Below are 14,840 nucleotides of genomic sequence, written 5' to 3'. Positions count from 1 at the left end.
CCCAAATGAAATCCGTGAGTTTTAAAAATCAACCTGAATATGTTCTATGATGAACTATATGAAAGGTGTTTTTAGTTGTTTCTATAACTATTCTCTGAACTTATAGTTGTAATTGTTTTATTTCTGACAAAAAGTGTCAGCTTCATTGTGTGATGAAAAGTAATTTATAGTAATACCCCGCAAAAGACTCAAGACAAAAAAAGAAATGTGCCGTAAGTTATCGTAAGTGGTAATATTTAATATGTATTACAACGAATCTACCTTACAACTAAATTTCCCTACACCGAGTTTTCCGTACACCGAGTTTTCTTACACCGAATTTTCCTACGCCGAAATTTTCTACATCGAATTTTCCTAGACCCCTGCCTGATATTAGAAATGAAATGTGTGCAGATGTCAGGTGCAGATAATTAAAGGTGTTACCTTTTTAAACACAACTCGCACGTGAAATCCAAGTTGGCCTTTTCTTAGTTGAGTTGAGTTGATTTTTGAGTTTAACGCCCCTTTCAGCAGCGATACTATATAAAACGGGACCTATGGATTAACGCGGAATCCGAACTACATGAACTCCCGCTGGGAATCGAACCCGGGTCTCCTATGCCAAAGGCGCGTACTCTAAGGTCTTTTTTCAGTTCCACAGAAAATGGCCAAGTCACACAACAACATTAATAATAATAATAATAATAATAATAATAATAATAATAATAATAATAATAATAATAATAATAATAATAATAATAATAATAATAATAATATAGATGCGAACGAGACCATATTTGTAGCTGCCTCGTCTGTAAAATGTGTTCTCAAAGTGATATCTTGTCTCGAAAAGTGTATACAATTCAATTTGAAGAGTTCTGTTTTGTAGAAATCTTGTTTCGCTTACGATTTTCGGAAACTTCTTTCTAGTTTTGTCTCAATTCTCAAAAGCTTTCTCGTCTCTTCCCGAATTTTCTTATCTCGTTTTGTAAATTTATGCACAGAATTTGTCTTTTTTTAATTTTTTTTTTAATTTCATCTCGAAGGATCGTAATAACCCTTCTACGTCACAATAAGGCCACACAGGACGTGATATAAGAACATTTAAACCATAGTTATTGTTGGAGTATATTGTACAGGGTGACTTTAAAAAAACGACGGATTTCATTTGGATCTAGAATTTCTAACTGAAGTACGATTTTCATGCGGTTTGTGGCGTATGATCAAAGAAGGATGGGAGATTTATGGAGCTATGTTTACTGCTTTAAATTCATCCGGGGTAATATCGGCTCAAGTAAATATATATATACATACATATATATATATATATATATATATATATATATATATATATATATATATATATATATATATTCGTCAGTGTACCTTATAATTGGAATGAGGTTTGGGATTTTTGAAGCGAAATTGCAGAGTACAAATTAAGTATTAGTGAGGATACTAATTAAGTGTTAGTGGTAACACACATAAATCACATGTTGAATAACTATAGCCGGTTTCTCGCTACAAACGACAGAGAGATTTCTTGGGCGACTTAAAGAGTCGGTAACTGACATCTTTCACAACATCCTCCAGCGGGATCCGATGCTTCCCTGTCTCACTCAGAAGCGATCCTGTTTCTTCCAATTTATTCACTAGCGAACATATTATATTTCTGTTTGGGGCAGAACGTGAGGCAAATTTGTTTCTAAATGCCCTTTGCGTAGCAACAACAGATTTCGTTCTCCAAAATCTTTTAACGATAAACTCAAGTTGCTCCAAAGAGTACACTATTCTCACTGTGTCCTGATCATACTCACACAGTAGCACAGAATTGTATAGGACAATTCCCAATACAACGGCCTAGTTTCCTGACTTGGCGAGGTTGATATACTCAAATCTTCACAAAGCACCGCACCTCATTCCAGTTGTAAGATACAGTCCGCAAGTAAAAAACTGCAACATGAGCATGTAAGTTTATTGTGAAACCACACTTAACAGCCCAGGGAATCAATATAACGTCTAATTGGTACGAATCACGCCAGGAGAAACCTCTGCGTCCTCCCCTGCACACTTATTTTGGAGCAAAAGACTTCGTCGAGTCGTTTCACAATAAACTTACACGCTCATGTTGCAGGCTTTTTTTTTGCCGCGAACTGTACACTGACGAATATTTGCTGTTTCTCTTGGGGCGTGGCCGATATTACCCTGGATGAATTTAAACCAGTAAACATAGTCCCATAAATTGCCTATCCTTCCTTGATCATTTGCCACAAACTGCATGAAAATAGGGCTTCAGTTAGAAATTCTAGACCCAAATGAAATTCGTGTTTTTTTTTAAAATCACCCTGTATAATGATTTGCGTACTCTTAAATGTTTCTAAACTCTCTTCATCGTGTTCGTACAATCACTTCACCAATTTATAGTTTTTATGGTGAATTATGTAAGAGTAGAACAGTGTTTGGGATCTAAAAGTTCGGTGAACTAGTGTTGCTCATAAGATTCACGAAGTTTAGCGCCTCGTCTTGATTCTAGTTTCGTCTCAAATTAAAAAAAAAAAAAAAAAAAAAAATCTCATCGCGACTTTCGTCTCGTGGGCACGTTATAATTAATGGATCATATTACTGTACATAACTCTAAATTTAAATCTGGATATGTGACATAGATTGAATATCAATAAATATAATTCCAACGAGGTTATGAATGAATTTGGATAAACTAGGTTGATAATTCCCATACTTTAAAGACCTCTCCAATGTGCCAGAGCGTGGTACGTTTTTGGTGCACTTGGTTCCGGGTTTGATTCCCGAAGGCAGAACATCAAAATTTGAACTATAATGATTTTTTAAATATTTCATTTTAAACTGAAGATCGACGTCTTAAATAGCTTGGGACCTAAGGCATGCGTACTATCCACTAGATTCATTGGTTGGATGGATTAGAGTCGAGCCTCCATTTCAGCATCGAACCCAGGTTTCCGTCGCCGAAGGTGCGTGCGATAACCGTATAACCACAAGAAGAGATAACTAGCCTAGACCAGTAAGGACGGGCTCATCTACAGATTATGAAACAAGAGGTTTCAGTTGTTTTCGGTGCTAAAACCCCTTTAAAAAAATTATATGAAGCCACTGCTATGGAAAATACTAGCTTCACTCTCTTCTCCATGCAATCTTATATTAGAGTTGATTATTGATTATTAATGAAGGCACCGTTCTACAAACTCATTATACAAGAAAGCAACAAAGTTCAAAATATTACATACGCTACTGCACTCAGTACGCAGTATATATGTACAAAGCCAAAACAGTTTTATAATGCATGTCACATGAGCGTCTTACGTGACTGCTCTTAAAACACCATAAACCGGCAATGCGGTTTCCTCTAAAATAAGGTGCGTTTCCAAATGAGATAAGATCAAGAAACTGTATCCGAATATAAATTAAGTTCCCTTTGTGTTTCGCATTATGACTCCGCAAAGGAGCCTCCAGAAAGTACGTATGGTTGGTAGTAAAAATTTGGGATATATATGTGTTATCTCTATTTGAGAAGTGTTTTTCTTATAAAGAGTTTGTGTAAACGTGTGATAGAGTGGTATAGTTATGAGATAAAATTTACTATCTCTTCAATGTGCAAGTTTCAGAGCGTGTTGCAAGAGGAGTGGTATATCTTGGATTGAGATCTGGAAAAATGATGGTGTTGTTTTCTGATTACACCATCATAGAGAGAGACGTAGCTTCAAAGTAAACTTTATGAGCCACACTACACGAATGCCTATTGATAACCTATTAACTTTAGTCTTCACGGAAAGAAGAATCATAATTTTTCACGAAGCGCCTCATATTGACATTGGAGACCTGAATTGCAGAACATCCAAAGTTCACCGGAGTCCTTTTGAGATTTTGAGGGGAAGGAGGGGGAGATATATAAAAATAAATAAAACCTAATAACTCTTCAAGCACAGGACCGATCTCGATCAAATTTTCAATCTAGATGAAGTTCGAACATGAGATATTTTTTTGTCATATCACTTCGACGATGTAACTTAAAGGAGGGGGAAAGACATTTACAAATGATCGAAAATGAAAGTGTCGAATCTATAGTTTTTGAGGTCGCTGAGATGAACAGTGACACTTCTGATGCCTTTTAAATCTAAATTCAGCCCCGAAAATTGTGGGAGGAGAGGGAGATATATAAAAATAATCGAAAATGACCAATATCAAGGAGCGCTTAGTAATGGTAAAAAGTGAGTGACTAACGAAACATATTACTATTTTTTTCTTAATTTAACCCAGCGAAGGGGGTAATCGATACTAGTCGTCTATAATTTTGGGCTATATCTCATTATTATTCTGGGCACGGTGGCTCAGTGGTAGAATGCTTTCCTCTGGGGCGTGGGATATCTGGTTCGATTCCCAACCAAGTAAATTTTTGGTGGACATCATATCCGTAAGTTTTTTCGGGGTACTCCCATTTCCTTTCACATCTTCATTCCACTAATTCCTTTCTTCATCATTCACTTGCCTTAATAATCGTCTTCCTTAGCCTAAAGGGCATAATCGTGGGACGTTAAACTAAGTTTCACATTGCATCAATTTTTAAGGTTTACAAAAAGAAACTCTTTTTCTTTTCCGATTTTGTTGAAAGCTACGAATGAAGACTTAGACTCATCAATATCGTTTCGTTTATCTCTACGAAATCTATCCAATTGGTATATGTCTCATTTTTGGACTGGAAATGCTAAAAATATTATAGAATTACAAATAAAACTGTGTGTGTCATGGTTAGGAGTGTGTGTGTCAGCGTTATCAAAAGACAAATTACTATAAACACAAAATCTGCTACTTAATACTGTATGTATACATATCCATAGCACACAAATAAATAAATAATAAGTTCCTACATAATAAAAAGAACTGTTAATTATTATTGGCAACGAACGGAACGACATATACTTTTAATTAAGTCCATAAAAGGCCGTTTCTTTCGATTTTCTCAAAAACTACGCATAAGAATTCACCTCGAAGCACAGCATGTTTTTTTATTTTAAATATTCGATGTGATCTATCGATTAATATATATGTTGTTTTTGGACAATATTTATGGATAACTAAAAATGAAATTTAAGCGTCAGTCATAATTTTATAATTTTTTTGAGCATTGGACTTATTTACCATTGAACATGAAATCTTTCAGTTTAACGTCCCTCAATTATACCGTTTAGGGGAAAAGATGAAACGAAAACTTTCAGTTTAACGTCCCACGATTATGCCTTTTAGGGGAAAAATGAAATGAAATCTTTCAGTTTAACGTCCCATGTTTATCCCGTTTACGAAAAAATCAAATGAAATCTTCCAGTTTAACGTCGATGATTATGCCTTTTAGGGGAGATAATAAAATGAAACTTTTCAGTTTAACGTCCCACGTTTATGCCTTTTAGGAAAATGAAATGAAATATTTCAGTTTAACGTTCCACGATTATGTCTTTTAGGGAAAAATGAAATGAAATCTTTCAGTTTAACGTCCCATGTTTATCCCGTTTACGAAAAAATCAAATGAAATCTTCCAGTTTAACGTCCGATGATTATGCCTTTTAGGGGAGATAATAAAATGAAACTTTTCAGTTTAACGTCCCACGATTATGCCTTTTAGGAAAATGAAATGAAATATTTCAGTTTAACGTCACACGATTATGCCTTATAGGGAAAAATGAAATGAAATCTTTAAGCTTTACGTCCAACGTTTATGCCGACTAGGCTCAAAGAGACGGTGATGATGAGAAATGAATGAAATGGTGGAATGAAGAAAGTGGAAGGAAACGGAAGACCCCAAGAAAACACACACACACGGTGTTTGTCCGCCACAAAGCTCACTTGGCGCTAGCTTATGCCTTTTAGGCTACGAGAGACAGGTGATTAAGGCAAGTGAATGATGATGGAAGTTGATGACCTATATATATATATATATATATATATATATATATATATATATATATATAAGATCGGAAATGACCTATATTAGTGTGGAATTCACAGTTTTTGGGGACGCTGAGATGAACACTGATGCCGTTTAAAACCAAATCCATCCCTTTATGTCCAAAAGAAACTATTCTCCCCGTGCGAAGAACGGGTTTTCTGCTAGTATACGATGATCTTTGAACTATTGTTGTTGTTGTTGTTGTTGTTAAACGCTAATTGTGTTGGAGAATTATTTTAATGTTGTGATTATAATTATTTTCATTACAGCATCCACATTAATAAAGGCAAAACAAGATTCTCTCATCTTTAAGGCATGCTGCTGAGAAAACCAGAAGCAATTCAATACAGCCCAAGTGATTCACAAGAACGAGCAAGAATGAATGATTCATAAGTCGTGGTGTCTTGAGGCAGTTCCTTTACCTTTGTCATATTTCCGTTTCCGTCCTCACAGCTGCCAGGGAACAGGAAATAAAGAACCACTTCAAAGTGGAGAACAAAAAATCTACTAAGGGTGATATAATGAGAATTTGCAATTCGAATATTGTCAACGCTATACGTAAGATTATTTATAGTATAGTAGAGAATATTCATCCTAATGTGTTCTACATTATTCTATGAAGTACGTTAGTCATTAGAATAGCATGCTCAGATCTCTTTATTCATATCCTAGAACAGCGTTTCCGAATCTTCCTGATGTCGCGGACTCCTTAGTGAATGTTAGTTATCTGCGAGAGAGGTCTGCACGGACCGGAATTTTTAGCCTGGCCCGGGCCGGTCCGTGAATTTATAATATGAGGTCCGACCCGAGTCCGAAATATATTTTAGCATTTAGACCCGAGCTCGTGTGATAATCAAATGAGCCCGAAATAAACCCAAATTACAGAAACTTAATAATTAACGCAAAATTATATTTTTATTTATAGCACTTAGCGGTTTAATTTTGCAGTTGTGCTTCTCATCCAGAAAGCTCTGCAGAAGAAAAGTTCTCCAGAAAGAACGGTCCATAAAGAACGGTGATGTATTGTTGTACAGCATATTTACAGAGTTAGACCCGAAAAGGCCCGATAAATATGGTTGTATATTTAAAATTTTACGGCCCGAGCCCGGCCCGGGCCCGAAGTGATTTACGCTTTTCAGGCCCGGCCCAAGCCCGTGCAAACTTCTAATCTAAGGCTTCCCATGATATGAAAAATGATTTTAAAGAATATAGTATAGCTATTTTACACATGACTAAAATGAAATAATAAATTACAATTTTACAACACTAAATGTGTCATGGATGGAATGCTCCAATATTGCTATAAATACAGATATTCGAGAAAACACGATGATACCAGTTAGACCTAATATTATGAATTCAACATCATACAATGTTGATACATCTTTCAGCCATTTCTTCTTTTATCTTTTGATAATTTATTCTTCTCAAATGGTTGAAACACTTGAGATAATATAAAGAACTAGAGACGATTTTCCCTATGTCACAGTGTTGATTCGAGCGTGATCTCGATTGTAGCGTTTGATTCGAAATATCCGCTCCCAAGATGGCATATTCCGCAAATTTCAGTCAGCATATAAATAATGGTTGGAACCATGCGTATAAAATAAGGGTGGGGAACCCCTCAGTTGGGAGCTCTCTAATTTGTAATACAAGACCATAGGCAACGCTGTATGTGAGAAGTGCGTAAACTTCACAATAACGCTGCGAAACTTGCCAATTAGTAACATTTTGGTCCTTGTATATTTTAGAAAATACTACACTTACTAATTGTACACATATGGTGGGCTAGTTAGCTACACTTCTGCCATATATTGTATTATTTGTCAAGTTTTTCAGCGCTCTACTCATGTGCTATTTAACTAAGCTTAATCCCTCTAATGGGGCAGATGTAAGCGAAGTGGAAGTTAAGAAAATCTGTGGAACGCAAAATTCTGCCTAAAAATTACCAGAAGTGACTAAAAATTACCGTAAATTTTGAACAATATTAAATGCTACAACCCTTTACGTTATCAGCTCTACGCTTTACGACACTAAATCGGAAATTATTATTTTTAAAGGTAAATCGTAGCGCCTGTGATTTTTAACTAATAAATTCCACCAAAACAAAAATAATTATATACTACAGTATATACTAAATATAAATTTTGAGTTTGGTAGAACCGTCTGCTAAAGTGAACGTGAATCCATTTACAAATATGTTTCTTTTGTACAGAATATCGATAAATAACGTGCGACTTGTATGAAAGATAGGCTTGTTGTTCCTTTTAACAGTGAGTGAGGCTTATTTTATGCAGTTCATGCCATCATTAACAATTTTTAACGTAGACAAAGTAGGCCTGCTCCCTTCATAACCAAACAGTTACCTTATCAAAGTGTCACAGAACACTTGTACCTTACCTAATTTTGGCAAAATTTCCAACAATTCATGAACATATAGTTCAATAAATAAGCAAACTTAATAATATTTTGACAATTCTCTTGACAATTCTCTAGATAGTAGTCTTTACGAGCGTTTTGACAGTGCCTATTCATATTCCTATTCATCCAATGTTATTACAAGTACACAACCATAGGGTACAAAATTATCTGTAAGTTTTTAAATTTTAATTTCTGTTTTGCGAAAATTATTATCCAAAGATTATATATAGTACTCAAGGAAATTATAAATACATAGATACATTATAATAAGTATTTAATGAGTATAATAATAAAGTACATAAAACAATTAGTATAAAGCCTGTAGACGTTAATAAGAGAAATTAATTCTTTTTAAGTTCGTTCTGGTAATGAGCGTCCCCCGACTTTTCACATCCACTTTTACCCCTGATTATGCCAATCCGGGATATCTGGGATCTCTAGATATATACTAGGGATGGGCAAAACCGGTTTTTATAAAAACCGAAAACCGGTTTCTATAAAAACCGAAACCCGAAAAACCGACATTTCGGTTTTCTCCAAAACCGGTTCGTTTTTTTACCGAAACCGGTTTCGGTTTTCTGGTTTCGGTGAAAACTTTTCGAAAACACATAAAACTATTTGTGTGGAAATGGATTCGGTTTCCGGAGAACAACGAAACACCTCTGGTCAGAAATAGAACAAATTTTGGAAAAAAACCGGAATAGGTTTTGAAGAAAACCGAAACCGGACCAGCTAAAAAAACCGAACCGGTTTTGGAGAAAACCGGAACCGGTTTCGGTTGAAAACCGAAAAACCGGTTTTTGTGCCCACCACTAATATTCCATTAATCAGATATATTTGCCAATCGATAAATCACATCAATCTGAACTAAATGAGATACTCATGCGTTGTTTTCGAAAAAAGAACGAATTTTTCATGAAGCTAAAGAAAATCTTTCGTTACCAATAATAATTCTCACTTTTCATTCTACTGCACCAGATTATGTTCAGTAAAATATAATATCATTATGTTTATTTAAGTATAATATACTTAAAAGTAGGCTATAAACTAGAATATAGTTTTTATTATTGCTTCTACTAACGGTGTTACACATCCTCCTAATAGTGACACGAATATTAATAAATTTGTACATATGATTTGTAATATAAATCTTATATATTAAAATATCAGTATCACGAACACTAATGAAATTGTTTTTTCAATTGCTTTTTTAAAATTAATAATGTGTTAAAACGTTTCAGTTCAACGAATTTCGGTCTTTCAATATTACGAATGAAAAAAGTTCCTCTCTTTTTGGCCTTGTAGCGGAAATTTATTCTGTTTTATAATATATCTCATATCTCATTTTCTTACTACATTATTTTGTTATTCAGATTATATGGTAGCCATATTTCATACATATCTATTCAAACATTTTCCATAGATCTATTCGTACACATAACGTGCGAAGAACACGTATTTTAGTTAACTGATAATAATCCGAAACATTTATACAATACCTTTATAATGCCCATTTCTGACCTGGTCATCCAGTACGTATGTGTATGTAAAAGATATATTTGTGTATCATGGATATAGCCAAGACAATACACCTTGAATCACTCTCTTGTTTAATCATGTGTGTGTAATACATACAAACAAATGTTGCACATGTGGGAAACAGTGAAAGCAAACTTCAGGTGAACTACCTAATGAAGTGGAAAATTGACATTAAGATCATGCATGACCTGGTTATTGTATTTCTGTTCAATTTCCTACCGTATAGTCATGTTTTTAAAAGATCAGTTTACTAGTGAAACATTAGCATCAAACGATTCTACGCAGATATATCTTAAGTACAAACACTAGGGCATGTTTTCAATTCAATAGTTGCTTCGTCCTGTATTGTTCATCTCAGCAGAGTTACTTCGCCTATGGATATCTGCTTATAATTATGGTAGTTTACTGAAGAAATCGGTGCAATAAGTTCCGTTCAAAGGTTAATGAGCGAATAAAGTTTTCTCGCCTCAACTGATAAATTTTACAGAAATTTGATCCCGTCTTCACGAAGAACTGTTTCTCGTTTCGTAACGAAAATTTCTAATCTCTTTTGGTAAATGCACTGTATATACTTGAATTTTGCAAACAGATTTGACAGAATACTGTACTTACTAATAAGACATTCAATAGTATAGAAATAACTGATGAATAATTGCCATTGTTTTTTTGTTTTTTTTTCTTTAAAGATACGTATCATGAGACCCTTTAAGAGGCCTAATCATTGAGAAATTAAAATACCGCTAATTTTACAGTAATTATGTGATATCTTCAAATAGATAAAAGATAATCGAAATGTGGAACAAGACTGCCCTAGACAATATTATTTTATATGAGATACCGTTATTACAAGTCACCTACTAGGGTTTTCCGTTTGCAGCCATTTAGAAACGCGAAAATAAATACCGATTTTCTAAATGGCTGGAAATCGAAAGCAGATAAGTGAATCGTGATAACAGTATCTCATGTAAAATAATATTGTCTAGGGCGTTCACTGTAAAATTAGCAGTATTTTAATTTCAAAGTGATAGGGTCTCTTAAGAAATGCTAATACCAAACGGATATAGTTGTTATTCAGAGCATAGTCATCATCATCATAGGTATTCTGCCTTTACTGGCAGGTCACTTGCCGCAGCTGAGAAGCTTCCATGCTCCACGGTCCACCGCTTACTTCTTCGTCTTCGCGTATGATCTTTCTGTTTTTATATTTTATCATCCATTAATTGTAGTCTCCTTCGCCCCCTCCCTCTCTTTCCCGACACCATACCCTCTAGGACGTCCCCCATGATACAATCTCTTCTTAGGCAATGTCCCAACCAGTTTCTCTTCCTTTTCCTAATAATATCTAAAAGCGTTCTTTTCTCCCCCACCATTTCTAACACTCTTTCATTCGTTTTGCGCTCGACCCAACTAATTCTTTCCATTCTTCTCCACACCCACATTTCGAAGGCTTCCAGTCGATTTTCATCACCTTTACGTAATGTCCACGTTTCCGCCCCATACAGTACAACACTCCACACGAAGCATTTTATGAGTCTTTTTCTCAACTCTTTCTTCAAGGTCCCACAAAACAGACTTTTCTTCCTCCTAAAGGCTTAGAACTAATTTTAAATCATTTTTTCTAATAACTAACTTTTAACAGGGTAAATTCTCATAGCACATATGAAATATAAAGATATTGACTAAACTTCTGACACCTTACAGGTATAACTAATATATCAGAAATAATAGTAATCAATTCATCAAATATTAGAAGGAAAAGCATTCTAACAAATATTAAATCTAGTAGGAAGTAGGTTGCCTTACTTTTCAAAATGGAAATAATTTCCTGAACTAATAATAACTGAAAATCACATACATAGTTTAAACAATATAATAGATAAATAGTATTGCATAAATAGTTTAAGCCTAAAGCATTTAATCATGCAATAACACATGACGAGGAATTAACTTCGGATCTTCATTATTTCTTAACTAATTTATTTACAAAGAAATTAAATATTTAGATTATGTTAAACCGTATAAGAAATAAGTATGATTATACTGTATTAAGCTGCTAGATTTACATTTTAAACCATATTTATAATTAGAGTATATTGTATAATGACTTGTGTATCTTTAACCGTTGGTAAAAAAATCTTTCGTTGAATTAGCAATTACTTCATGATTTTATAGTGTTTGTACTATGAACCACATAACACTAAAATGGCGTTTGAAATCTAATAATTGGGTGAACCAGTGTTCCCCGCACGAGACTCGTGAACTTTCTTCTCTCGTCTCGAATTTAAAAATACCGCTCCCAAATCTTTGACTCGCTCTATATGCTCTATAGAATAATAAAAGAACATACTCTCATGGTATTCGATGTAAATTTCGTTAGAATCTGATGTTAGTTTTCGGAGATAGACATATAAACTTCTCAATGAGTGAAAGTGTTTTTAGCCGTAATTGATTGTTGTAATGTTCACATATATAATTGCGTAATGTGCAGACACATTTGAAGAAGAATATTTTGTTCAAGCATGTTTCATATTCTGACACATTTTTATTATAAAGTTGATGTTCTACCTTCAGTTTAACTACATATCTAAACTTGAGAAATGAAAAAGTGTCAAAACAAAATAAACCTTTAAAAAAAATAGATTAACTAACCTTAAAAAGGATGCTAAAAGCAGAAATTAAAAGATTTTTTTAAAAATAAAATATATTAACCGACTTTTAAAAAGTACTAAAAAAGGAAAATAATTTTAAAAACTGCTAAAACTTTCCTACTCGTATTATCAATATACCAGGGATGCAAATAATCACTCACCCGGGGCGAGTGGTTCACCGGTGCGAGCGAGTATTTAATATCATACCTAAGGTAAATAAATTATTTCTATTGTTGGATGTGGACTAGTAGCTTTTTTTCTTGGGCTACTAAAATTTTGTTGCTTATTTGCATCCCTGTAATATACAAAACTGAAATCTGTGCCAATCTAAAAAAAAAAAAAAAAAAAATAGTGCCTAATAAAATTACCATATTTTATATTACGCAATAATTTCTTTGGCCTTGCACATATTTATTTTTTAAAAAATTGATATTAATAATGGTTTTGCATTCTTCAAAATTATTTTCTCCTTTTTTAGCGCTTTTAAACTTATCTCCTGGTTTTACAGCTTTTTTTTGGAAATCGCTTAATATTTATATAGGAAGATTTTTATTTTAAGAAATATATAAGCAAAGGCGAATCTACAATACAAGAAGGTATTTATCTGTGAATTCCTTCCTTAACTATTTACGATATTTTTCAAAATAACCTAGTTTAAAATTTTAGCTACTTAGGATGTATATTAATTGTTACATTTTTCTGGAAACTATGGTCTGCTTCCTGGAATTACATAACGTTAACATTCCAAAAGTGGAAAGTTCAGTCAGAGCAATTTACAGGTCGACTTAAGTCTTTTGATTACGTCACTAGTGCTCCTACTGCTTTATTTAGGCAATTTGAAGTTATGTGAATACTACTATCTTAAATTTAAATACAGTAGACATTTTTTTTAACGAATAAAATACAATTACCTTGAGGGTCTGAAAGCGTGTGCTTTTTTTTTTTTTTTTCGATGCCATATAAATGATTAAGGAAGATTTAACTGATCCAATGTAGATGCAAACTGGTTGTTACATAACATACACTTGATAGTGTATTTGGTTCTCTTTTGTTTCTTCCAATATTTAAATGCTATGTAGGCCTATCACAATGTTTAAAATATACAATCAGGTTATCCCGAATCTTCAGCATGCCCTGTAGCACTATAAAATGAATATTTAAAAAGTAATTTATATAATCAGAAAGCAAAGTTGTTATCTACTTTACAGCAACTTTACAGCAACTATAAGCGGGTATCGCATCGCAGTTCGCTAAACAAAAGTAGAGAAATGCAATGGAAACGAAAAAATCGATTGCAAAATGAAATATATTTATAACTTCATTTATTGCCGAAATGAGCTATTTTTGCAACAGAAGACGATATACTATATCATTGTCTTTACATCATGAAGGACCGTTCTCTTCCGATCTCGCTCACAGCTAAAAGCCTATAGTCAGTGATGAATGTCCAGTCTGAAACTTAACGTTTCCCTTTAGTTGTCGGTTATCCCATCTACACATACATTGACGACAAAGAGACCAAATTTATTTCCTCCGATAATGAATTCCATCTCTAAGAAAAGGGCTTCAATGGGCTTTCGAGATGCAAGATTCGAACTTACTTGTCGGAAACTGGATCACAATCAAAAATAACGACGACGAGACAGTTGATGCATCTACACTATGGACGCCCGAAGGAGGATAGGGTGGGGACCGTCCCCCTGGTTGGAGAAAACAACTTAAATTTCTTAAGATATTCTTAATACAAGTAAAAATTACCAAACGTAATATAGCAACCAGGGAGATGGACCTCCTAAAACATTTTCTTCGGGCGCCCATGATCACATCATAACCATAATAATAATAAAGAACCGTTTGGAACCCTTCACTGGTTGTAATAATAATAATAATAATAATAATAATAATAATAATAATAATAATAATAATAATAATAATAATAATTATTATTATTATTATTATTATTATTATTATTATTATTATTATTATTATTATTATTATTATTGTTATTATTATTATTATTATTATTATTATTATTATTATTATTATTATTGTCAGTAGTAGTAGTAGTAGTAGACTTGCTTCACTGCTATAGCTGTTAGAAAAAGAATAAATCTTTTTATCGGCAGAAATAACAAACATTAAGTAGGCTACATTAGTAACATTACTATTCTTTCTTTTTTTTTTTCAGTTTAACATCCAATGATTATGCTCCGATGCTAAAAAGACGGCAATGACTAATGATGGTAAGTAACAAAATGATGAAATGAAGAAACTGGAAGGAA

General features: G+C 33.6%; 1 protein-coding gene across 1 annotated transcript in view; it reads right to left on the bottom strand.

Moving 5' to 3' along the window:
* The window catches only part of LOC145680561 (diacylglycerol lipase-beta-like), a 142,409-nt gene that overhangs the window by 110,229 nt on the left and 17,340 nt on the right, over window positions 1–14,840 (bottom strand). The gene's annotated exons all lie outside the window — the stretch shown is intronic.

This window comes from Thermobia domestica, chromosome 3 (genome assembly GCF_964235325.1).
Source record: "Thermobia domestica chromosome 3, izTheDome1.hap1.1, whole genome shotgun sequence".
Taxonomy (NCBI): domain Eukaryota; kingdom Metazoa; phylum Arthropoda; class Insecta; order Zygentoma; family Lepismatidae; genus Thermobia; species Thermobia domestica.
Note: the sequence above shows the minus strand (reverse complement) of the source record. Positions and strands in the feature narration are given on the sequence as shown.